At 42.2% G+C, this 25,503-nt stretch overlaps 1 protein-coding gene across 2 annotated transcripts in view; it reads left to right on the forward strand.

Annotated features, from left to right (window-relative positions):
- The first annotated feature begins 13,657 nt into the window (after window positions 1-13,657).
- The window catches only part of MGA (MAX dimerization protein MGA), a 131,476-nt gene continuing 119,630 nt past the window's right edge, over window positions 13,658-25,503 (forward strand). Inside the window, exon 1 of one of the 2 annotated variants that reach the window (XM_037502266.1) lies at window positions 13,658-13,719. The gene's annotated coding sequence lies outside the window, so the exon portion shown is untranslated. Of the gene's footprint in view, window positions 13,720-13,956; window positions 14,011-25,503 lie in introns of those variants that run through there. The other variant, XM_037502265.2, reaches the window with a different exon arrangement.

Genomic DNA, 25,503 nt, shown 5'->3' on the forward strand with positions numbered 1-25,503 from the left:
CTCTCAGCAGTGTATTTCAATCAGTCTGCACGTTCTGCTCCCCACTCTGTCTCTGGCGAATCCTCTCACCTCCCCCCCACCTCTGGCCTGTACCCCAGTTCTTGTATGCATAAATAAATAAATCTTTTAAAAAAATTTAACCCCTGCGCCATCAGGGAGGCCCTCAACCTAATTTCTGAGTCCATAAATAGCAACTGAACATTTCCAGGGGCTTGAATCAACTCTGCCTTCATATCCTTGGGCCAGAATTTTTTTCTAGGACCATCTGGACTCCCTGGTGTTGCTGCCAATAGGACAGCAGGGAAACTCTAGACAGCCCAGGCTGACCACACCGAGGATATCAGTGTGGTTTCTGCGAGGTCCTCAGCGCACCAGGTCAGGCAACTACACAGCCTGTTCCCTGTGTTCACGGGGCCCATACAGTGGGGCTGTTTGGTTCTTCAGGAGCACCGGAGGAAAACAGTGAGGAGGCGTGGAGAGAGACTCATGCAAAAAAAGGAGAGGAAGTGAGAGATGCAAAGGGAGGAGAAAAGGCAAACAGCACCAGCAGCAGTGGCAGGAGCAGGAAAAAATTGGAGTGTGAGGGCGGGAGGGAAAGGCAGAGAAGCAAGGCTCTGTTCATGATAATATTTTTTCATTTTTATCGTTATTTATTACAAGATAGTTCCTGCAAACACTGTGGGTTGTTCCTCCTCCAACCCCCACTTTTATTTGTACTTGATAAAATTAACCCAAGTTCCCGGTTAACATTTTATAGCGACCCATCAAATATGCATAAGAAAGGGAGGAAGCTCACGGTTTTAATTACTGATAATGCCCAGTGTTTCCACGGTTCCCATCCTTGGGAAGTGCTGTGGGTTAACTTCCAAGTTTTCCTTTGCAATACAGTTTGGGAGTTCAGAGTTGGGGAGGCTACTGCACTCCCCCCAGCCCCCTCTCAATGGGCTCCAACCATCAGCGAGGGTGAAGCTCCTTGAAGGCAGTTCCCTTTCGCTCTCTCTTTCTTGATTTTTCGCTTTCTGTCTGCTTTGTGGGTTTTCCCTCCTTCTGTTTTGACCTGCCTGCCTCTACAAGGAAACCTGTCAGAATCTTCTGCATCCAGAATGCAGAATCCAGAATCTTCTGGATAATGGAGCTTAGAGCCCTTTCTCTGGCCTTCTCATTAGAATGCTGCAAAGATCAAACCACCTCTCGTTTATAAAAGTGCTTTGCATATTGCAAATTGCGAAACAAGTGTTAACTTGGTGACAGTGATGTAGGCTGAAATTGCTTTCCTCAAAGCCCTAGTGTTCCACGTCTTGGTGTGATTGTCAGAAAGGGTGTATGTTTTCAGAATCTCCCTATCTCCTCGGCCAGCAGGAAATGCTAATGAAAACTTGGAAACCGAGTGCTAAATCCCTGCGTTTGACATGAAGTTTGTCCTTTTGGGAGTCTTGTTTTTCTGCTCTGTGGACAGCGATTCACGTCACCTATTCACAGCTCACAGCCTGTCTCGCCCCTTATTCAGATAAGCAGGTTTTCTAGGGGCAGACAGACTCCCTGAGTTATGGATTCAGACTCTACATATTCATTTAAAATGAGTCTACTTGGGCCCAGAACATCTGGACCCCATGTAAATACTGAGTGTGTGTGTGCAGGAATGAATTTGAAAATGCTGTAGAAACAGTGGAGTAGCAAGGAGGGCTTTTTCTGTGATTGTGGTGAGGTAACTAAAGCAGCAGGGAAGGGAAACAGAACAAGTGACTAAGAGAAAAGAGAGCTGAACTCTGGGAGAAATGTAAGGACTGAAGTCTGTGTAGCTAAGAAGTGACTAAGAGGGAATGAAATGTGATGTAAAAATTCTAGAGGAGCATTTTAGCCCTCCCCTCTCGCCTTCCCTTTCCAAGGAGCAAACATAATAGGAGAAAGACAGACTCTTCTAATCCTTAGGTATCTTGTTTTGTTAGGAGAGGCAGAGGTGATTATAGAGAACTGTATAGGTAAGGTTTCAGGATTATATAAAACTTTCTTGAAAAGACAGCTTAAGGTCAGATGACAGGATCCCAAGTCTCCACAGCCTGACTTACTCGCACGTGGGGATGCATAACATCTAGCTCTGACTAGCAGTGGTCCTTGGAAGAGAGAATTCTCAGTTAATGAGGCACTGTCCGCTCATAGGTGAGGGCCCCAAGGGCTGTGACTGAATAACAAAGGTAAGCTGTCCTCGTGACTTTGATAGTCTATACTCAGGTCTGCTTTCCTGTCAGGCACTGCTGATCTTTCTGGAGCCTTAGTGCAGTTTGAAAAACTATAGCCTTCTCTTCGCAGCAAAGGACGAAATGTTGCCATTTAGCCCTTTTCTTATACCTATTTGCAAAGAATGAACAAACAGGCTAAAAGCGCACCCGTCAGGCCTTCTGAACGGATCTTGCTGTAGCTCTCTTGATTGCTCACACCTTAGCCCTCACTGCCTCGCTATCAGGAGTGACACTTCCCCGCACACCCGCCAGGAGGCGTCAGGGAGCACGCCCGCCTGGGGGATGCCTGGGCCGACCTACATTCCCAGGGGTTTGTAAAACTTCCCCCATTTCCTTCCTCTGAGGTTACATGCAGAGGTTAGCGAGCATCAACTAGGTTCCCAGAGTAGGGAGGAGGGACCTGAGGGAGGGGAGACAGCATATCAAAATACACTTCCAGAACGAAAATGATTTCTGTGGCACATGGTGCTACCGAAGGAGAGGTGTTGACAGCCTCCTCCCATTTCAGGAACAGTTCCCAGAGTTGTCTGTAGGCGGATTCACATGACACATTCTTAAATCCGATTCTGTTCTGTGCCGTGTTTGCTCCTTGTTGCATCTTAGGAACAATGGATCGTGCATTTTTGTATCTGAGTTTGATACCCAATGGGTTGCCTAGCTGAATATCCAGGCTGCCCCACTCGTAAATACATTTGTATTTATCCTCTGGAGTCTTGAAACCTCATCACCCCAGCTCTATATGTGCTTGAGAGATGGAAAGAATATTGAATTGTGTGAATGTTCATGCCTCAAGAGAATTATTATTAAGAAGTTGAATGTTCTTCACAATGTTTTGATGTGAAAAAATACTAATACATATTGCTGAAGGAAGTAATACCAATGATGTGAGTTTGCTTGGAAACTATTCTGGATTCAATTTGCCTTTCTGTGAAATAAAATTTGGGTTGTGGCATTTTTTGATGGATGTCTCTATATGAGGAGGTTTTTGGCTTTTTAGCGTTGCTGCTTTTCTGTTCTCACTCCCCTAAGAATTTTTGCCAACACACCACTGACATTTGAGGAAGAGAATAGAGACAGTTTGGCTTCTTGTGAATTCTTCTGTTTCCTTGGTGATGTAAATAATTATGGAAGGGACATATAAAAGTTTTTAGCAAATTCAAATTTGGTTTTGAAAGAGCAGGTTTGTTACCTGTAGTTCAGGGAAGTCCCCTCTTGAACTCACCTTAAATTCGAAAGTCTTTCTTGAAAAATAGGGCCTACTGAGGCCCCAATTCTAATATCAATCTAGAACAACACTGAACTAGGTTCAGGAAAGCTGCGTGTGTGTGTGTGCGCGTGTGTGTCTCATCTCTGTTAGGCCAGAGTAATTTTCATTTCTCTTCAGCTTTGCTAGGAGAGACCCAGAGCGTAGGAACTTGAAATCAAGGGTTAAATCACTTTAAAAATCTTAGATTCAGTGAGGAATTAATACAAATCATTGCGGAATCTTCCAGTGGAGAGGTTCTACACAGAGGATAAATATAGAACTACTTCTCAGGAAGAGTCTAACTCACTGCACTCTGTGGCATATCTTTTGCTTGGGCTATTTTAAACTTTTCTTTCCTTCCTTCCTTCCTTCCTTCCTTCCTTCCTTCCTTCCTTCCTTCCTTCCTTCCTTCCTTCCTTTCCTTCCTTCCTTCCCTTCCTTCCTTCCTTCCTTCCTTCCTTCCTTCCTTCCTTCCTTCTTCGCTCTCGCTCTCTTTCTTTCTTTCTAAGATTTGTTTTATTTATTTATGCATACAAGAACTGGGGTCTAGGCCAGAGGTGCAGGCGGTGAGAGGATTCACCAGAGACAGAGTGGAGAGCAGAACAGGCAGACTGACCGAAACACACTGCTGAGGGGAGCAGGGGGCGAGCCAGGAGAGGTCTGCTGTGCCACGTGGGTAGCTCCCTGGTTGGGGATTGAACTTGTGCTGCAGTGGCTGTGGATAGCTTCATAGTGCTGAGACTTAACCCCTTGCCTCACCAGGGAGGCCCCTCTAAACTTTTTTATGTTTGTCAAGTACCCCATTTTTTTTTCCTTTTCCACAAGCTCCTCTTTTAATTTTGTTAAGTCTCCTTACTCACTTCCTACAATATGGGTAGAAATATGACCTCTACTATTTATGACTGCTCTGAACTTGGTGACATTATTTCACTTCTCAGTGATTGTTTCTTTAATGTAAAGTGTCCCGGGATAACAACAGAACTTGTTGTATCAGGTGGCTGTGAGGATTAAATGGGTTAATATAGCGAAATTGTTTAGGCCAGAGCCATGGCGAGTGTTTAGTAAACATTAACGCTTACAATTACTGAGAAGATAGAGCCAATGATATTTATGCTATCCAGACTTCTCTTCACCTAAAAAGTATCTCTGTCACTATTCATCCCTTCCTCCCTCCCTCTAAATAAAATACTGTCATATTTTCTAAGTGTGTGCTCCCCACCTGTGCCTTAATTCCCGTGTCTTATTTCCTCAAGAGAATTTGTTGCAGGGATTCTTTTCTCCCTCACATTTTACACGGTTTCCTTTTTCCTGCCTCTCATTTCTCATTCTCAAACATGCTCAGGTCTCTCCTATTTTGCACAAGGCCTCTATGACCCCACTCTCTTTAAGCTACCGTTTTATTTTCCTCCTTCTTTCACTGCCAAATCCTCAGAGCCTCCATGTCTTCATGACTCACTCTCTCATTATTCCTATGCCATCTGCTTCTTCCCCCCGCCCCCCACTCTCCCATGCGTGTGTCTATGGTCATCCATCTCCAAATCCAAAGAGCTGTTCTTGATTTCTGTCCTCTTTAGCCTCTTTGCAAGAGTCAGTGATTGCTGACTGTCATCTGCGACACGGAGACTCTCCTCACCAGGACTGTGTGCAAGTCTGGTGTGCTGCTTCCTCTCCTCCTCTGCGACCTCTTAGTCAAAAGGCCCAGAAGGGCTCCAGTTCCTTCTTCCCACTCCTCAGCTGTGGTCATGGAGGAAGGTTCTATGTGCAACGTTTTGATCTGTGTTCATACTTCTACCCTTTGACTCATTGATTGATTTACTTTTTTTGGTCTCATTTCTTCTCATCCCCTAGTTAACTTCCTTGAGCAAGTCAATTCTACTTCCTATCTGCTTTTAGAAGAATATGTACCTCTTTGCAGCACTTATAAATTGTAATTTTGTGTTGATTCTATAGAATTCTTTTCTTTTTGTCACCTCACTAAGTAAGTCTCACAAGGTTAAAATGTACACATATTTCATAAATGATTAAAACATTCATACATCACATTAATAAATGAATACAATTCTGCACCTTTGTCTATATCAGTTTCACTTGGCTACAATAGCATGAGCCCCCAGCTTGGCTAAGAGAAAGTCATCATATTTATTCCCAAACTAACTCCTCCTTCATACTTCCTCATTTAACGATGCATCCTCATTTTCTAGGTTCCACAGGCTCAGTTTCTTGAAGATATTCAATCCTTCTCTTTCTCATTTCCAACGTGCTGTGGTCTTCAAATTTGTGGATTCTTCTGTAAGTTCTTTTTTTTTTTTTTAAAGATTTATTTATTTATGCATACAAGAACTGGGGTACAGGCCAGAGGTGTGGGGCTGAGCGGATTCACTAGAGACAGGGTGGGGAACAGAACAGGCAGACTGACGAAAGACACTGCTGAGGTGCGCAGCAGGCGAGACAGGAGAGGTCTGCTGCACCATGTGGGCTGCTCCCTGGCCAGCTGGGGATCGAACTGGTGCTGCAGAGGCTGCGGAAGGCTTCATAGTGTGGTGCTTAACCCCTTGCGCCACCAGGGAGGCCCTCTTTTGTAAGTTCTTATATTTCAGGCTTTAGTACTGTTTAATGCTCATTAAACATTTGCTGATAACAAGCAGCTTTTGGAGATAGTTGCAGAGAAGGAAATGGTCACAGCTATGACACTGGGTGAGTCTTTAGCAACTGCTAAAGGAGGGAGAGGGAACCAAAAGCCAACAGGAGAGGGTGGGAGAGGATGGAGACTCAAGACACATTTATTCCATAGACACCAATAAAGAAATGAGAGACGCAAAAGAAGACCCTGTAGTATACGGTACTATAATCCATCCCCCATTTACTGAGTGTTTATTACCAGCCCAGTACTGAGATTATGGCAATACGGAGATGAATCAGAAGTTGCTCTTTCCTAAAGGAAGTGAGGATCTAGTGAAGGAGAGAAACATGTAAACAAAAACTTACAATGGAATGTGATAAGTATTATAATAAAAGCATTCAAAAAGTGCTCTGCAAACCAAAGGAGGTGGTGACTAAGACTGTCAGCACAGGGGTGGGTAAAAGTGGGCGTCACAGGATGACTGGGGCTTCAGCAGCCTGAGATCAGGAGAGACATGCCAGGAAGACAGAACAACCTCAAGGAGCCTGGACCCAAGTGGAGTTGCAAACATTTTGTTTAGCTTTAGTGTAAAGGGTGGGAAAGCAAGACCCTGGGAATACAGGCTGGGGCTACTTTGTGAAGTCTCCCAGCAAGGTGAAGACTTCAGTTTCAATTTAGTTAACAGGCTCAGCAAAGTAATTAAAAAAAAATCAATTTAATTAGGTTGATTTTTTTTAAAGATTTATATATTTATTTATTTATTTATTCATTCATTCATTTATACAAGCACTGGGTACAGCCAGAAGCGCGGGAGGGCGAGAGAATTTACCAGAGCCAGAGCGGGGAGCAGAGCAGGCAGAAGGACCGAAGTACACTGCTGAGGGGAGCAGCGGGCGGCAGGAGAGGTCTGCGCGCCATGTGGGACCCTCCTCCGGTGGCCGGGGAGCAGCCTGGGATCGAACCGGCTCTGCAGAGGTTGCGGGCAGCTTTGCAACCCAGCGCTCAACTGCTGCGCCACCGGGGAGGCCCTAATTAGGTTGATTTTTAAAAAAAAGATTTATTTATGCATGCAAGAACTGGGGTATATGCCAGAGATGCAGGGTGTGTATGTGAGAGAGAGGATTCACCAGAGACAGAGTGGGGAGCACAACATGCAGATTGACAGAAATACACAGCTGAGGGGAGAAGTGGGTAAGACTGGAGAGGTCTGCTGTGCCATGTGGGTAGCTCCCTGGCTGGCAATCCAACTCATGCTGCAGTAGCTGGTGATTGCTTGATAGTGCTGAGAGTTAACCCCTTGCACCAACAAGGAGGCCCCCATTAGGTTAACTTATATACATTATAATATATGGATTTTAAGTCTATGATTCAAAAGTCTTTATAAATGTATTCTTATAACTGCAACACCAACCCAGATATAGATTACGTCCAGCATCCTTAAAAATCAGCTGTGCCAGGTCTCCCTGGTGGCGCAGCAGGTTGAGCACAGCACTGTGAAGCTCTATGCAGCCTCTGCAGTGCGGGTTTGATTGCCGGCCGGCCAGTGAGCTACCCACATGGTGAGGCAGACCTCTCCTGTCTTGCCAGCTGCTCCCCTCAGCAGTGTATTTCGGTCAGTCTGCCTGTTCTGCTCCATGCTCTGTCTCTGGTGAATCCTCTCACCTTCCTGTGCTTCTGGCCTGTACCCCAGTTCTTGTACAAAAATAAATAAATCTTTTACAAAAATGAGCTGTGCCCCTTTTCATTGATCTCTCCCTTTTCTCCAAGGCAACACTGATGTGATTATTCTTTCATTCAGTCTACAAATATCTGCTGATGGTCTTTAAAAATTTTTTTTTAATGTTACACTGATCCTTTATTGAAACATTTTACTTTGTAGTTATTAACTAGCTGGGCATCTCATTGCAACACTCTTGAGGTTATCTGTAATGTTGTCTTCAAGAAAATGTTGTGATAAAAAACACGTAACAAAATTTACCATCTTAACCATTTTTAAGCGTACAATTCAGTGGTATTAAGTACATTCACCCTGTTGTGCAACCAACCTCCAGAAGTCTATCTTGCGAAACTGCAACTCCACAGCCTTAAAAAAACATCTCCTCCCCCTTTTAGTCCCTGGCAACCACCATTCTACTTTCTGTTTCCACGAATTTAACTACTCTAGATAACCTCATATATCTCTTTGTGCTTGGCTTTTTTCACTTACCATGATGTCCTCAAGTTTCATCCATGTTGTAGCATGTGTCAGAATTTCCTTCCTTTTTAAGGCTAAATAATATTCCATTGTGTGTCTATAATATTTTGCATATCTACTCACCTGTGGAGTATTCTCACCTTTTGGTTATTTTGAATAATGCTTCTATGAAAATGACTGTACATGTTCATATATTCTTTTGAGTATATATCCAAAATTGTTATGGAATTGCTGAATTATATGGTAATATGTTTGTAGTTTGTTTTTCCATAGTGGTTGTACCATTTTACACTCCTACCAACAAGACACAGTGTTCAGTTTCTCCACATCTTTGCCAACATTTGTTACTGTTTCTTTTTATAAATTATCATCCTAAGAGATGTGAAGTGAGATGGTGAAGTATCTCATTATGTTTTTTTTTGAAAAAAATATTTATTTATTTATGTGTACAAGAACTGGGGTACAGGCCAGAGGTGCAGGGAGGGAGGGGTGAGAGGCCTCATCAGAGACAGAGTGGCAAGCATAACAGGCAGACTGACTGAAATACACTGCTGAGGGGAGCAGTGGGTGAGCAGGAGAGGTCTGCTGCACCATGTGGGTAGCTCCCTGGCTGGGGATGTAATTAGAACTCGTGCTGCAGTGGCTGCAGATGGCTTCATAGTGCTGTGCTTAACCCCTTGCACCACCAGGGAGGCCCTCATTGCAGTTTTGATTCTTCTTTCCCTAGTGATTAGTGACGCTGACCATCTTTTCATGTGCTTATTGGCCACTTGTATATCTTCTTCTTTTTTTTTTTTTTTAAAGATTCATTTATTTATACAAGCAGTGGGTACAGTCAGAAATGCGGGAGGGTGAGAGAATTCACCAGAGCCAGAGCTGGGAACAGAACAGGCAGAGTGATGAAACGCACTGCTGAGGGGAGCAGTGGGCAGCAGGAGAGGTCTGCGCGCCATTTGGGAACCCCGCCCGGCGGCCGGGGATCGATCCATCGCTGCAGAGGCCGCGGGCAGCCTGGCAACCCAGCACTCAACCGCTGCGCCGCCGGGGAGGCCCCACTTGTCTATCTTCTTTGGAGAAACGTCTATTAAAATCTTTTGTACCTTTTTTAATTGAGGTTTTTTTGTTGTTGTTGAGTTGTGGGAGTTCCTTATATATTCTGGATATTAAATCTTTTGCAAATATATTTTCTTTTTTTGTGTTGACTTTGCTTTTTAAAAATTAATTAATTAATATATTTTTTACACCATTGTTCATTTTTAAACAATTTGCTTTCTGCCCTCCCCCCGCACCAGGTGTAGTCCCCATAGAATTTCCTTCACCAATGCACCCATGCACCATCACCACAGTCCCCTCTGCTCCTCTGATCCCTCTCCCTCCTCCTCCCCTGCAGGATGTCTCTGATTTATAATTGGCTAGGTTTTTTTGTTTTGTTTTGTTGTGTTTTGTACTGTTATTATTTTTTCCCCCTTGATGTCTTATTTGTTTTCCCTATATTCCTCCTATAAGTGAAACCATCTGATAGCAAATATATTTTCTTTGTTGTCTTTTATGTGCCAGATGGTGTTGAAGAGACTGAGTAGAGGAGGCCTCTACTCTCATGAAGTTTGAATTCTCTTGGGTAGAGGCTAACAGGAAACAAACATCAAAAAATTGAGTTACTTTGAGAGGATGAGAATTACCATAAATAAAATGGAGAAGATTGGTGGATGCAGAGAGTTAATTTTAGATAGGGTGGTCAGTGAAAACCTTTCTCTTAAAAAGTGATATTTGAGCTAATAAGAACCATTGAGGAGGATCTGGTCACATGGCTCTCATCTCAGGCTGAGGACACAACATGTGAAGGCCATAAAATGGGGATGATAGTGGGTCTCCACGGTGGTACAAGGGATTAAGCACAGTACTGTGAAGCTATCTGCAGCCTCTGCAGCACAAGTTCGATCCCAAGCCAGGCAGGGAGCTACCCACATGGCACAGCAGACCTCTCCTGTCTTACCCACTGCTCCCCTCAGCAGTGTATTTGAGTCAGTCTGCCTATTTTGCTCCCCACTCTGTCTCTGGTGAATCCCCTTAGGCCCCTACCTCTGGCTTGTACCCCGGTTCTTGTATGCATAAATAAATCTTAAAAAAATTGGGATAATAGTGATCATCCCCCCACATAAAGCACATGATAAGATCAGTTAGGATTCTCAGGTCAAGGTAAAGAGCTTGAATTTTACCTTAAGCGTAATATGAAACATTGGTTGGTTTCAAGCAGAGGAGTCATACAATCTCACCAATACTTTTAAAGGTCAGTTTGGATGGCTTATGAAGAATGGATTATGTAGTGGGGAGAGATGAAAAATAAAGTTACAATGAGTGTTCTTTCTTCAAGCTCTTCTTTTATACCACCTACAGGCAGTTTTCCCCTCATGCTGCAAGAGTCTCCTGTTCTCTTGTTTCTAAATTTGTATTACATTATGGACATTGGCAATTAAAGTCTTTCTAAACAGAATGGATTTTGGTCACCTTTAACAACTTCCCCCATTCCTGTATCATTAAGTGTGTTCTAGGTGATGTGTAATTGACAATCTCAAATCTCAGTGTCTTAAAACAACATATCTTCTTTCTTTCTTCTGCTACATATTCATTGCTGGGGTTATCTGCTCTGTGTTATCCATATTTTGGAACCAAGGCTAGTGGAGCAAACCACCTATTGGAGTATTGCTAGTAGCTGTGGCAGAGGGAAAGAGAAAAGGCTTTTAAGGCACCCTTTTTTAAGTGATACATGTCACTTCTACTTGAATTTCATTGCCAAAGCAAGTCATATAGTCACTCCTAACTTCAGGGAGCAAGGAAGGTTAATTATACCATGTTCCTGGAAATTGGAAGAACCAGATATATTTGAGAATAACATAATTACTATAACTACTTCCAGGATTACTACTAATACTCTTCAGCACTTCAGCCCAGGACAGATACCTTTATCTGTCCAAAACTTCCAGATTTTTAGCTGCCTGTATTAAAGAAAATATTAAAGAAAGTATTTCACTTATTCTGAGATCATTCATTCTCTGTATAGGACATTAAAAACCTTTTATTGGATTTTGTAAGGCAACATAGATGACAGGTTTTATATATCAACTTTAACATGCTACTATCATTTAAATGAAATATTTATATTTATAGGATTTCAAACAGTTTCATAGAGCTGAGGGGTTGCAGTAACACGATGATGGAGGAAATGGAAATTAGGGTTGGATTTAAAAGATGTTTAAGTTTGGACGCAATAGAACTTTGTGACCAATTGAATATGGAAAACATATAAGAGGGAGCAATTAAGGATAAAGGTGGTTTCCTAGACTGGGAGACATACTGGAATGCTGGTGTCATCACTCATTTAAAGAAATGCAGTAGAGGCTGGTATGTGGGGTGAAGGGACATATAATTAGTTTGGCTTTCACAGGTCTATGGGAAACTCTGCCCTCACTAAATATTGAATTTCAGATGACTATGAAGAACTCTGCCCTAGCTGAACCCCAACTTTGTTAAAAGTAATTGATGAAGCTAGGAGATAAAAAGGAATCTTTGCATGTAGACTGGCAAGAGAACATCTTACTGTTAAGTAAGTGAAGGGATGAGTGAGTTCTGAGGGTGTTTCTAGTCTGAGGTATTAAATATGACTTTTACCTTCCTTGAAGTACAGGCACAGGGGCTCCCGCCAACCTCTAAGCATCTCTGTATCATCATTACTTTGCTTCAGTAATGTCTACAGTTCAGCATTTTAACAGAGAAAAAACTCAAAATGAGTTTATTTATATATATATAACAATATATATTAATAGATGGGCAACAGTCCCCAAGTGGTGAGTCTAAGAAAGATGTGCATTATAAGAATGTTAGTGTGCCTCTAGCACTGTCTAGGGGAGAAACAGAATAGTGGAGAAAACGATTCAAAAGACGCCTATTGTGCAGAGTGCACGATGCTGGTTAAATACAACCTTTGCCACTAGTTCTAGTTCTCACACTTAGAGTATTTCTTGTGTGTCAGGGACTATGACAGGTGGTGGAAATATTTATATTTTAGAACCACTACTGACAATGTAAAGACTGTGTATTACTGCCCCCAATTTGCAATTGTAGGAACTGAGGATCAAAAGTTCAAAGACCTGTTGTAAGCAAGGTAACTGTAAGTTCAAGTCGGTGAATCTTACTTCAAGACCTGGGTTCTTTCTCCTACAGCTAGTATATCCCAAACCTAGTCGTGCAACATGTTTTCCAGTTTCCCACTCAAGACTGTCACAGAAGATGGTAATATTAGGATAGTACTGTTCTCTCAGGGTTGTTAGGATTAAATGTAATAAAGCATATTGGAGTGTTTTTATAAACCTCAAGTTTAACAAAGCTATGCTTATATTTTAATGGTTTATTATTATTGCGTGATTCCCTTTCTTGTTTCCTAGTCAGGAAACAATCTTCCAATTATTATTAAGTATCTTAAAATCAGAAAAGGATGCCCAAAACTTTGTTTTGACTTGTTAACTACATTATAAATTGATATTCATTTTCTAGCTTATAAATCAGCAGTCTGTGAGTCTGACCAGTGCTAGTCAAATTCCCTAAGCTTGATCGTACCTTTAAAAACAAAATTTTAAAATCAGCAAAGTTGAGGGGTGAAGTTCACAGCAAAAGAGATATGAATTATTTTAATTTGGAGCTTCATGGAATAGAGTATTAGCTTCTAGTCTGGAGGTTGGCTTGTGCATGTTATACAATGAACTCTTTCTGATGTAAGACCGCCTTCTCTCAGTGTTAGCAGAATTTTCCACCTAGGTTCCAATATACCATCGCTAGATTAGGTTGAATCAGAAAATGTAACAGGACATCCCTGGCCACTTTACAATTCATCCAGCTCCTCCCACCCCCATTTTCCTTAACATGAAATTTATCAAAGAAAGTCTGGTCGTCTAGCCCAAGAGAAATTCTAAGCATTTTTCCACTCCTAAGTAGGATTTGTGTTGCCTTTAAATTAGCATTCGTTTCCACCGCCTGAATTTACTTGTAGGCAAAAACCTTTTTTTTTTTTGCATTATATTCACGAGGCACCCAGCAGGCATTTAGTATATGCATGCCTCAAGAAGAAAGGTCAAACGGCTTCCCCAAGACCACACAGATCGCACAAGTCGGGGAAGAGGGACTGAGAGTGCCTGCTAGACCCAGTCACACTCCTGTAATTACCCAAACCGCCTCTTTCCAAGCCCAAAGACCGGGCTAGCGGAGGGACATGAAAGGACCGCCTGGAGGTGAGAGCCAGGAAAACGGGAGAGGTGCCTTTCCCGGCATGCTCCGCGCACTCAGAGGGGCGCCAGACGTATCCCAGCGTGCATCGGGGAGCGCCCAAGGGCGATGGTTCCCGGCTCCTGGCGGGGCACGCGAAGTGGAACCGGTAGGTGCGCGCGTCCTCAGCTTTGAAACCCCGCTTTCTCCTTCCCTCTTTACGCACGTCACCCCACAGGGGCAGAAAAGCGCGTCCTCTAGCCGCCCTCCCTTTCCGCGTGCTAACGACTTTCGGCGCCGCTTCGAGCGCCGTGCCAGGTGATTAGCGTTTGGGGGCGGGCCCGGGGCCGGCACGTGACCCAGGCTGGCAGCCAATGAGCAGCCGGGCGCTCCGGCAGCGCGAGGATCCCGGGACCCGCGAGCGGCGCGGCGCGTGGGCCCATCCGGCCGGCCTTGGCAGGTACGCGCAGGCGCCCTGGTTGCCACGCGCGCCGTCCGTCCCGCGCGCCCGGCGGCGCGTCTTTGGCGCGAGGTGTTAGGAGTCAGTCTGGGGTTTTTGTTGGGGGGGGGAAAGAAAAGGAGAGTGGGGGGCAATTGCGTCACGTGAACGCCACAGCCAATCGTCAGCGGAGGCGCACCCACAGCTCTCCCCGGCGCCCCGGGGTGCGATGTGCTCCGTGAGGTTCGCCTCAGCCTCGGAGGCCTGAGCGCTCGTTCGAAGCGCTGGCGCGGCCTGTAAAATCTGGCCTCCGCTGCTCGCGGCGGCCCGCCACGCCGTGAGCTCGGGCGACACGTTCTCGGCAAAATGGCTGCTGGAAAGAGCGGCCTAGCAGGGGGAGCGCCGGGGCCGCGTGAAGGTCACATGACCAGGTTGGCAGCGCGTGCTGCTGGCGCGGGGACGGGGGCGGCGGGGAGCGCGCGGTCACGTGCTGCGGGCGCGGCCGCGGGGGCTGCGGCGGCTCCTCCCCTGTCGAGGCGGCGTGGCGCGGGCTTCGGCGAGAGCCGGGGGTGCGGAGGGCGCCGCGGGCTGGGCGCTCGGACGCCCGGCGCGCGGCCGTTGGCAGCTTCCGTCATTGGCAAGCCATGCTGCCTCTCTCGGCCTCCATTTTCTCAGCTTAGCTTTGTGTAGGAGATGAATTTTTTCCAGGCCCTTCATATGGTGTGTGACTGGCACCTAATCCCACTGTCGTTTAGGTAACAAAGGAATTAACAAAGACCAAGTGATCAAGCATCGCTTTCGACCTGCCTCACAAACCCCTATAAAAAGAGCCCACAGTGATACCCCCGCCCAGTCATTGCAGCGATGTGGGGAACTGGTGGGGATGATTTGTTATCTGGGCACGTCTGGCCGTGCTTATAAATAGCATCTGTATTCTGTACCTGCCCACTCTCTCATCTGAAAAGTGTCCCTGGTACGAGGTGTGAGGAGTCTGGTATTTTCGAGGCGGGCTGGGGGTGAGTGAGGGTGAAGGTGGATGGGGTGGGGGTGGGGCTAAGAGGAGGGTGCCTTTTAGGTGTCTAGTCTCTGTTGTGTTTCCTGGGGAGAAATCAGAATGAGTGGTGTTGTGACTCTGGAGATGGAGAAGCAGAAGTGGTTAGAAGGGACTTGCTAATGCCTTGTTAATACTGACTAGAACAATTTTTCAGTCTTCCCCACTGGGGTACCAATCTTTGAAAAACGGTTGAGATTTCCTGCCACCACACTGGGTATTTTTCCTGGTTCTTTGCTCTCACCTCCAGCTCTTCATTTTACCCGTGGCCAAGGCCGTAGTGAAATGAAATAGTCACAAACTCTGTATCACTGCTTATGTTGTATGCTAGTATTTAATGTGCCTTAAAGAGCCTTTGATTTTTTTGGGCGGCACAGTCTGGAAAACCTTTATTGATCAATGAATATAGTTAGTACTTTGAACTGTTACAGTGATGTCTTAATTATTTAGTTTTAATAATCTATGACATAAGTACTACTATGTCCATTTTACCAATGAGGGAAATCACAATAGAGGTTAATTTTTATGTCGTTATATGGCTGATAAATTTATGTAATTCCAATCAGAATTCCTTTTGCAAACTGGACAAAATGATTCTCAAGTTCATTTGGAAGAATTAATGTAAAGTTGGAAAGATTTTGAAAGAAAAATTAGGAGACTAGTACTAGTAAATATACAAATAAAGCTATGATAATCAAAAGTATGTGTAGTAAGTCCAGACTAGACAGCAGTGGAATAATCTAGAAATGTATTATAAAGGTGACATTTTATATTAGTTGAGAATTTCACAATTATGTTGGAACTATTGGCTCATCTTTTGGAAAAATATAAAATAGGCTCCTTAAAATTTAAATGAAATCTTGATGAATAAAATATTTATTTTTTAAAGATTTATTTATGCATACAAGAGCTGGGGTACAGGCCAGAGGTGCAGGGTGGTGGGGTGGTGGTGGTAAGAGGATTCACCAGAGACAGAGTGGGGAGCAGAACAGGAAGATCTGAAATACACTGCCGAAGGGAGCAGCAGGCGAGGCAGGAGAGGTCTGCTGTGCCATGTGGGTTGCTCCCTGGCTGGCTGGGAAATCGAACTTGTGCAGCAGGGACTGGTGATAGCTTAATAGCACTGTCTTTAACCCCTGAGCCACCAGTGAGGCCCTGAATAAAATATTTACATGTAAAATATAAGGTCAGAAAATTGCTACTTTAAAAAAATGGGTAAACAGTTTCCTAGTCTTGGAATAGGATGAGCTATTTTAAGCATAGCTGTAATGGCAGAATGCATGAAGGCAAAGATTTTAGAATTATTGCATGAAACAACCTCTAGTGGGCAAAAACTTATAGTTAAAAGGCAAATTTATTAAATCAGTATTCATTAAACACACACACACACACACACGCACTCACACTCTCACAATCTTTACTATGTGCCAGGCAGTTTTTCCAGCATAGGAGATTCAGGGATCAGAAAAGCCAGGCATATTGTAGGGAAATTTTTTGCTTGATATATTGCACCAGAGAATCTGCACCTAAACTCTTTAAGTTTTGGATTTTTTGAGCATGTCCAGTAAATATTTAGTACTCTCTGTGGTCTGCTAACCTGAGGCTAGCCCCACTGCCCTACTGGGCATACCCACCAGCTCCACCATTGTGTTGATGGAATGGCATACATTGTTTCTGTAGCGTGAACCCTTCAGATGCTTGATGACTTTGCAGATACGCAAACCCTTGATGGCCTGGGCGGTTCATTCTTAAAATGAGCATGAAGATTTGAATCTCTTAATTTGCATGGTGTTTGTAGATGAAATGAGTAGTATACCATTTTCAGATATCACCTAAGGCTGCTTATAGGATGAGGAGGTAGCAATTTTTTTGTAATAGCAAAAAACTTAATAGGATATATTAACTTATATTAATGTATATATATATTTTTTAAGATTTATGTATTCAAGAACTGGGATCTAGGCCAGAGGTGGGGGGGAGGGCAGGGGGAGGTGGGAACGTGAGAGGATTCATGGAGACAGAGTGGGGAACAGAACAGGCAGATCCACTGAAACATACTGCTGAGGGGAGCAGAAGGCAAGACAGGAGAGGTCTGCTGAGCCACGTGGGCAGTTCCCTGGCCCGGATGGAGCTCAGGCCATAGTGGTGATAGAGACTTAACCCTTACGCCACCATGGAGGCCCTAGAAGTCTTAACTGGTATACATCAAATGTAAACTAATGGTGATCTTATTTGAGTGATAGGATTTTTGGATACACTTAATTTAAAAAATGTTACTTCTTAGCACAGTTTTAGATTTATAGAAAAATTGCATAGATAGTATAGTTTCCATATACCCAACACCTAATTTTCCCTAATGTTAACATCTTACATTAGTATTATATATTTGTTATAATTAATGATCTAATAAATATTGATAGAATATTATCTAAGTATAAATTAACTTTCTTTACTTTTTATCTGTCTTTTTTTTTTTTAAAATTTCAGTATCCTATCTAGGAAGCTATATTAGTTTTTAAAAAGAATGTGTTAATACTTTATTTATTGATGATTGAAATTCTAGAGAAAGGTGTGAAGGGGAAAAGGAGATGAGGTTGGGAAAAGTGAAAACAAACATAAGGGCTCTGTTATCAAAGTGGGCATAGCTTCATTTAGCAAACAAAGCTGGTTGCGTTATCTTCCAAGGCTTCTCCAGAGACTTCATATGAAAACTACTGCCTCTCAGAACAGTACATTACATAGCCACAATATTTTCAGTAATTATGTCCCCTTAAGTTCTCTTGAGACTGATCGTCTCAGACTTTTTTTGGTTTTGATGACTTTAACAGTTTGGAGGGATACTGAGCAGGTATATTGTACCATGTTTCTCAATTGGGATTTGATGCTTTTCTCATGATTAGAATGGGATTAGAGTGCACAGTGTGAACATAACTTGTCACTCTTACTGTTGACCTTGATTCTCTGAATTTGGTTTGCTTTGCTTTACTACAGTTTCATACACACATACACACACATATATACACATGTTACTTGCAATGCAAAAAATAAACACTTGTTATAATATTCTGGACATGTCCATATTTATCAGTAGCATTTACACTGCACAGTACATTGACTAGCCTGCTAATATATAAAGAGAATAGTGGAAATTATAGACAAAGAAAAATAAATGGCCAAGTTGATGGAAAGGCTAATTTTAGAAAGGAATTGAAGGCATCAGTACAATATAGCTTGTTTTAACAGCCTTCCAACTATTTTGGTGCTCTGTTCTAGAAAGAACAGCATATTGATCATGAATTAGATTTAAATTCAGAGGTGGGGAATTATTCAATTATGCACAATAGCATGAAAATATGAATAAGATAGATGAGACCTTTTAGGTAAGTTTGCTCATTCAACAACAAATAATTAGCCCTACTGTATGCCAGTTATACCAATCTAGGGATTGAGCAGTGAATAAGACAAATCCCTGCTATCATGGAATTTATAATAGGTAATAATAAATAATATCATTTCAGAGCTTGTCATACTGTTCTGAAGAAAAAAGTGCAAGAGAATAGAGAATGATGGCGGCAAGTTTGATGGTTCTTTACATTGGTTGCCAAGTAAGGCTTCTCTGAGGTAACATTTGAGCATTAAGAGGCCTGAATTGGGTCTCCCTGGCGGTGCAAGGGGTTAAGATGCAACCTATGAAGCTATCCGCAGCCACTGCAGCATGAGTTCCATCCCTGGCCGGGGAGCTACCCACATGGCGCAGCAGACCTCTCTCGACTTGCCTCCTGCTCCCCTCAGCAGTGCATTTCATTTCATCTGCCTGTTCTGTTCCCCACTCTGTCTCTGGTGAATCCTCTCATCCCCCCCCCCCACCTCTTTTTCCCTCCTGCTGTGCCTACTGTCCTCTGCTCTTTGTATAACCCTTTATTTGCATGGATTATTCTTTCTCTCCCACTTTCTACTTTTTTCCTCAAACCCCTACTCACTGTTCAATTTCCAGCATAAATTTGCTGTAATTTCCCAAGATAGACGTTGGCTCCTCACTTCATGGTACTTCTTCAGCTCTGTTGTTTGTACTTTAATTTATAGCAAAAACAAAGTCAGTTAATATTTTGATTGACCTTTTTTAAATTCATTTCCCAGTGCTTGCCATGGGGCTGATGCTCAATCATCATGTTTTTAAAAACCTTGAAAGTTTTGTTATGTCAAAATAGAGTAAGTAGTTAGAACTAGATCTTACAATACATAGTCATATGGACCATTAACTGAGATTTTTAGGATTCATTTTAATAGTAAGTTTATGGTATTAATGATATTCTTTGTAAAGGAAGTTAGCCAATATAAAGTTTAATGAATGATGCCGGTTAGGAGCCTTAGTTCAGAGATGTTTTAGAAATGTTTTAATCTCTAGGGCTGAATAATGCTTATTCTTTGGAGGCAGGCTGTTATAATAGATTCTTCCTTCACTTGCCCACTTGCCCACCCACCTTCTCAGTAGTCAGGAGTTCTATTTTAACATTACACGTGTACTTTGAGCTCTTTGCTGCAGATGAAACCTAATGTAATAAATCCAGTACAATCAGCAGTCCTCGCCCCGGGAATGTCCTTTAAAGTGTTGCATAGAAGGAAGCTTAAATGGTGTCAATTGTAGGTGTGAGGGTTTCAGTCTGTGAGCTTAAAGTAGGGTTAATTATTTTGTCATTCAATTGAAGTATGTATTGAGTACCTACCCTACACGGGCCCTGTATGAGGTGCTGTGGGGGGGACTCACAAAAGAAAGAAAAGACATGGTTCCTTGCACATGAATCCCTGACAGTTTCAGGGAACTGAAACACAACATTAAAAAGGAATTTAATCTTAACTAGAATTGTATCAGTAAGTGCAAAGTGCTGTGGTATAAATCAAGGGCTTTGCATTTCTTAAGCTCATAATTATATTTTCAGTTATATACACTTATCATGCATCGCTTTTCAACATTTTGACTTGACTTGCAAGCTCTGCATTTTTCCCTAACATTTGTAATTTAAATAAGATACTGATTTGGCTCTTTGACATGATAAAAGTATGATACAGGAAGAGAGTACCTTGTATTGCATTCAAACACTTCGTTCTTTCACGGCTGTAAAACAAATACATTATTTGAAAAGGTGGAATGTCATTTATCCTTTATACCTGTGACGGAAGCATACTTCCATACTTTTGCTCTGTGTAGATTCTGCCTAGATATATTTTCTCTTTCTACCTAAGTGTGGGGAGAATAGAAACTAGAGAACACATTGTGTGTGTGTGTGTGTGTGTGTGTGAGAGTGAGCGAGCGAGAGAGAGAGAGAGAGAGAGAGAGAGAGAGTTTAAATAGCTTATTTTTGTATTTAACTTATAAAAACAGTTCTCTTTTTATTTGAGAAGATATGGGAAACATGAGAAGATACGAAAAACATAGATAAACATAAAAAAGGGAATGAAAATTTCTGCTATGCTAACCACTGTTAGCACTTATTGATTAGGTTAACCACTGTTAACCTTATTGATACACATCTAAGGTTTCTTTTTTTCAGTGTCCAATTTTTGTTTTTTCTTGTAAATTAACTGAATAGCTCAGATATCTTTCTGAATGAGTGGGTAATTGTGTTTACATAGGATCTGATCAGATTACTCTTGAGTCAAATTCTTTAGTAGCTTCTTATAGTAAATGCATTCAAGTTGAGACAGGTTCAGATTCTTTAGCTTAGCGCATAAGGCCCACCACCTTTAGCATTTTAGCATCTCATTTTTCACATTTCCCCCTCTTGCACATCTTTGTTCATACTGCATGTACTGCTTTTAGGACTCTGACTAGGGGTCAGCAAAATTTTTCTGTAAAGGATGCGATTGTAAATATTTTAAGCTTTGTGGGTTTTACTGTTTATGCCACAGCTACTTAGCTCTGCTGTGGGAGCATGAAAGCAACTATAGACAATATGTAAATGAATCATCAGAACTGTGTTTTAGAGAAACTTTATTGTGGATACTGAAATTTGAATTTTGTTTAATTTTTGCATGTGGTAAAATTTATTATTTTAATCTTTTTCCACCATTAACTATGTAAACCATTCCAACCATGTAAAACCATTCTTAGCTTGAAAAACCAGATAACAGGGCTTGGCTTATAGTACTGACCCCTATGCCAGTTATCATACTCCCTGTATGTCTGCACTTCAAAGAGCACTTCTGCACCCCCTCCCCCCCATTTCTTTCCCTAGTGTGATTGTTTTGTTCAGACTTTAGATGTCATAGTCTTAGGGAAGTAAGAGTTTGTTTTATATCCTTTTCTGATGTTGGAAGTACTCTGTTCAGACATCATTGTGCTAATGTGACTGCATTTTAAAAAATTGTTTATATAATGTAAAATATATCGTCTTTAACCACTTTTATGTGTCTAGGTCTTTGGCATTAAGTTCATTCACATTGTTGTGCAACTACCACTACTGTCTTTCTAAATTGAAATGCTGTACCCATAAATACTACTTATCACTCACCCTTTACTAGTCCCTGGCAACACCATTCTGTTTTCTGTTTCTGAATTTGACTACTTCCAGTCACATACGTGGAATCATGTGAAATATTTGTTCTTTGGCATTGAATTATTTTGCTTAACCTAATGTCTTCAGCTTTCATCTATGTTGTAGCCTATGCTAGAATTTATTTTCTTTTTAGGGCTAGATAATATTCCATAGTAAGTATAATATATACCACATTTTTTGTTCTCCATTCATCTGTTGATGGACATTTGTGTTGTTTCCTCCTTTTGGCTATTGTGAATAAGTTGCTATGAATGTGGGGGTACAAAATCTTTTTGAGTCTCTGCTTCCCATTGTTTTGAGTGTATATATTCTTTGGATATTTATTTGTTGGTTCTGCTGCAGTTGGTAGTGTTGTACAAACCTCTACTGTCTAGTTACTTAATTTGCAGCTGGTGTTGCTGTGTGATTTTGTTGCAAGAGCTGGTCTCAGTGGTGCTTTTGGGATCCCAGCCTGTTTGCTTCTCCCCGTACTGTTAAAGTTCTCATTAAGCACCCTGTATGGTAGTCTTATACTTTCAGTTTCTTACAGCAGTCTTTGAAGAAATTTGAGAAAAGTTTCTAATACAAGGGTCTCAGAAGATTCCATCCTTACTAATAGTCAACCAAAGTTCTAGAGTGGAACTGTATTTTGTCTCCAGCAAGAGTTTTCTTTCTACCTGAGGTTTTGCCTGGAGTGTTTGGATAATGACCAGCTGTCTTATTTAAGCACATTGGTCCTATTATTTTGGGATCTTAGTATAGTTTTAAATTCTTCCTGTAGACCCAACAGCTCACTGTCCGCCCTGCCCATGTTCCTCAGGAGTGAGAAATCACTTTACCCTTGTCCTTTGTTGCATGTAAAGCAACATAGACTGGACATAACATGTGTTGAAGAATAGAGAAATATTAAGTAAATTATAGCATTAAAAGTGAAAAATATGTGCTTCTCTGGTGGTGTAGGAGTTAAATCTCAGCGCTGTCACCCCTGTGGACTGAGTTCGATCCAGGCCAGGAAGCTAAATCACATGGCACAGCAGACCTCTCCTTGTCTTGTGGCTGCTCTCCTCAGCAGTGTATTTCAGTAGATCCACCTATTCTGTTCCACACTCTGTCTCTGGTGAATCCCTCACTCCTGGTACCTCTGGCCTACATCCTAGTTCTTGTATGCATGAGTAAATAAAATAAAATAAATCTTTAAAAAAATGATTTTGAGAAATTTTTTCCAAGTTGCGACATATTCTTTAATTTGTAGTTTTTACTTTTTAAAAAAAAGATTTATTTTTTATTTATGCATACAAGAACTGGGGTGTAGGCCAGAGGTGTGGGGAGCGAGAAGATTGACCAGAGACAGCGTGGGGAGCAGAATCTACTGAAATACACTGCTGAGGGGAGTAGCGGGCGAGACAGGAAAGGTCTGCTGCACCATGTGGGTAGCTCCCTGTGTCTCACTGTTAGTTCATATTGAACTTCTTTTGTTGGTATTTAAAACTTGAGTTTTCTAACCCTTTGTAACAATTTCCAACTCTTAGTGTTTCTACCTGCTAAGGCAACTGATCTGCTGCCCTTTCATGTGTTTTTGTTTTTCCCCCAGTCCTCTGTCCTCGGTCGTGTCAGTAAGTAGCAGAGCATTCAAAAGAAGGGTAGCCAGAGAATAAAAGACTGAAAAACTTTGGAAAGTCCGTATGTTTTATAATTAGTCTCCAAGTAATTTAATGATGACTATTCATTTTCTAGGTACTTTCTTCAGAATTCCTGAAATACCAGGTTGTAAGTACTGGAATAAACATCAGAAACTGGTCAGTTGTCTCTGTCTTCAAATAATAATCATTATTTTTTTAAAGATTGATTTATGCACAAAAAAACTGGGGTACAGGTCAGAAGTGTGGGGGTGGTGGTGAGAGGATTCACCAGAGACAGAGTGGGGAACAGAACAGGCAGCTTGACTGAAATACACTGCTGAGGGGAGCAGCGGGCAAATCAGGAAAGGTCTGCTGAGCCATGTGGGTATCTCCCTGGCCAGGGATTGAACTCATGCTGCAGTGGCTGTGGATAACTTCATAGTGCTGCGTCTTAACCCCTTGTGCCATCAGGGAGGACTCTGTCTTCAAATAATTATGGAAAAAATTTTGTGTAGATAAATGTGCCATTGTAGTCTTATCTTTATTTTCCAGCACTGTTTCCAAGAGTTGTAACTTTTATCAACTGCCTTCACCCCTCCATTTTTCATGGCTGTCATTGATTCATATTCGTAGACGAGGGATGGTAAATTTTATCTATACAGGACCAGATAGTAAATATTTTAGGCTTTGTGTGTCAGAGGGTTTCTGCCTTGACAACCCAGCACTGCAGTTGTTTTCAAAAACAGCTACAGACAGTGCATAAGTGAATGTACATGGCTCTGTTCAATAAAACTATTTACAAAAGCAGACATCAGGCCTAGCAGTTTGATGACCCCCATCATAGACCCATTACCTTTACCATTCATGAAGATAGAATAGTAGAATTCTAGAGTTGGAAATTATTTTCCTTCAAAAATTTTGAAGGCCTTGCTTTTAGCTTCCATTGTTCCTTGAGAATTCCCTTGCTGTTCTGATTTCTTGATCCTTTGTAAAAATTTCTCTTTCTCACTACTTTTTTTGTGACTCTTACAGTTACTTAAATTTTCATCACTTTTTCTCATTAATATAGTAGAGATAGGCCTCCCTGGTGGCGCAAGGGGTTAAGCACAGCACTGTGAAGCTATCCGCAGCCTCTGCAGCACGAGTTCGATCCCTGGCTGGCCAGGGAGATACCCACATGGCACAGCAGACCTCTCCTGTCTCACCTGCTGCTCCCCTCAGCAGTGTTTTCAGTCAGTCTGCCTGTTCTGTTCCCCACTCTGTCTCTGGTGAATCCTCTCACCACCCCCACACCTCTAGCCTGTACCCCCATTTATGTATTTATGCATAAATACATAAATCTTTAAAATAATATAGTAGGTAGGGATAAAAATGTCTACCTTAATCTTGTGAGAACTCATGAGATGAGTGTAAAATGCCAAAACCATGCTTGGTTTACAGGGAGCATGTAGTAAATAGTTGTTGCTCTCATCAGCAGCAGCATCAGTACCTTACAAACTAAAATGCCTTTTCCAGTGTTTTGACAATACATATCAATGGACCTGTTGGGTTCCTGTGGTGTGGAATCTTGATTTTACAGGTGAAGTCTGGTATGCCTTGCAGTGTGACTAGAGCTTTATGTTTAAGGCGTGGGGATGTAATAGTCCAGTAGCCCTGAATCGTATATGGAGGTTGGAGTCACACAAGAATTTCGCCCTCAGTGAATTTTGCATTCACTGAGTTTGGAAGGAGCGGTCAGAGTACAAGTGTACCGTTACTCCACCTAGGTGACCCCTGTGCCCGGTGTCAGTGGGTGTTTTTCAAGCTGTTAACTGTGTTTATATTTTCAAAATGAAAGCTTTTCAGTACTGCAGGTTATTTTTCAGTTTTTTTTTGATTTATTTATTTATGCATACAAGAACTGGATACAGGCCAGAGGTGTGGGGGGGGGGGTGAGAGAATTCATCAGAGCCAGAGCAGGAGCAGAACGGGCAGACTGACGTACACTCCTGAGGGGAGCAGCTGGAGTGGCAGGAGAGGTCTGCGCGCCATGTGGGACCCTCACAAGTGGCCGGGGATTGAACTGGTGTTGCAGAGGCTGCAGGCAGCTTCGCAACTCAGCGCTCAACTGGGGAGGCCCTGCATTTTAATTTTAAATAATGTTAGTTCTTGCAACCAGCTTTTTATATTGTCACTGAGATTTTAAGATTGTTAGATCATCAGAGGCAACCTATATTGGTGCCATTTGAAATGGTACATTACAAGAGAACAGAATTTTCCAGATTGAAATTTTTTTTTAAATATTTTTCCTCCTAAAGGACATTTTCTCTCT

Source organism: Talpa occidentalis, unplaced genomic scaffold, assembly GCF_014898055.3.
Source record: "Talpa occidentalis isolate TD23 unplaced genomic scaffold, MPIMG_talOcc4v2.1 talOcc4.11, whole genome shotgun sequence".
In the NCBI taxonomy this organism is placed as follows: Eukaryota; Metazoa; Chordata; class Mammalia; order Eulipotyphla; family Talpidae; genus Talpa; species Talpa occidentalis.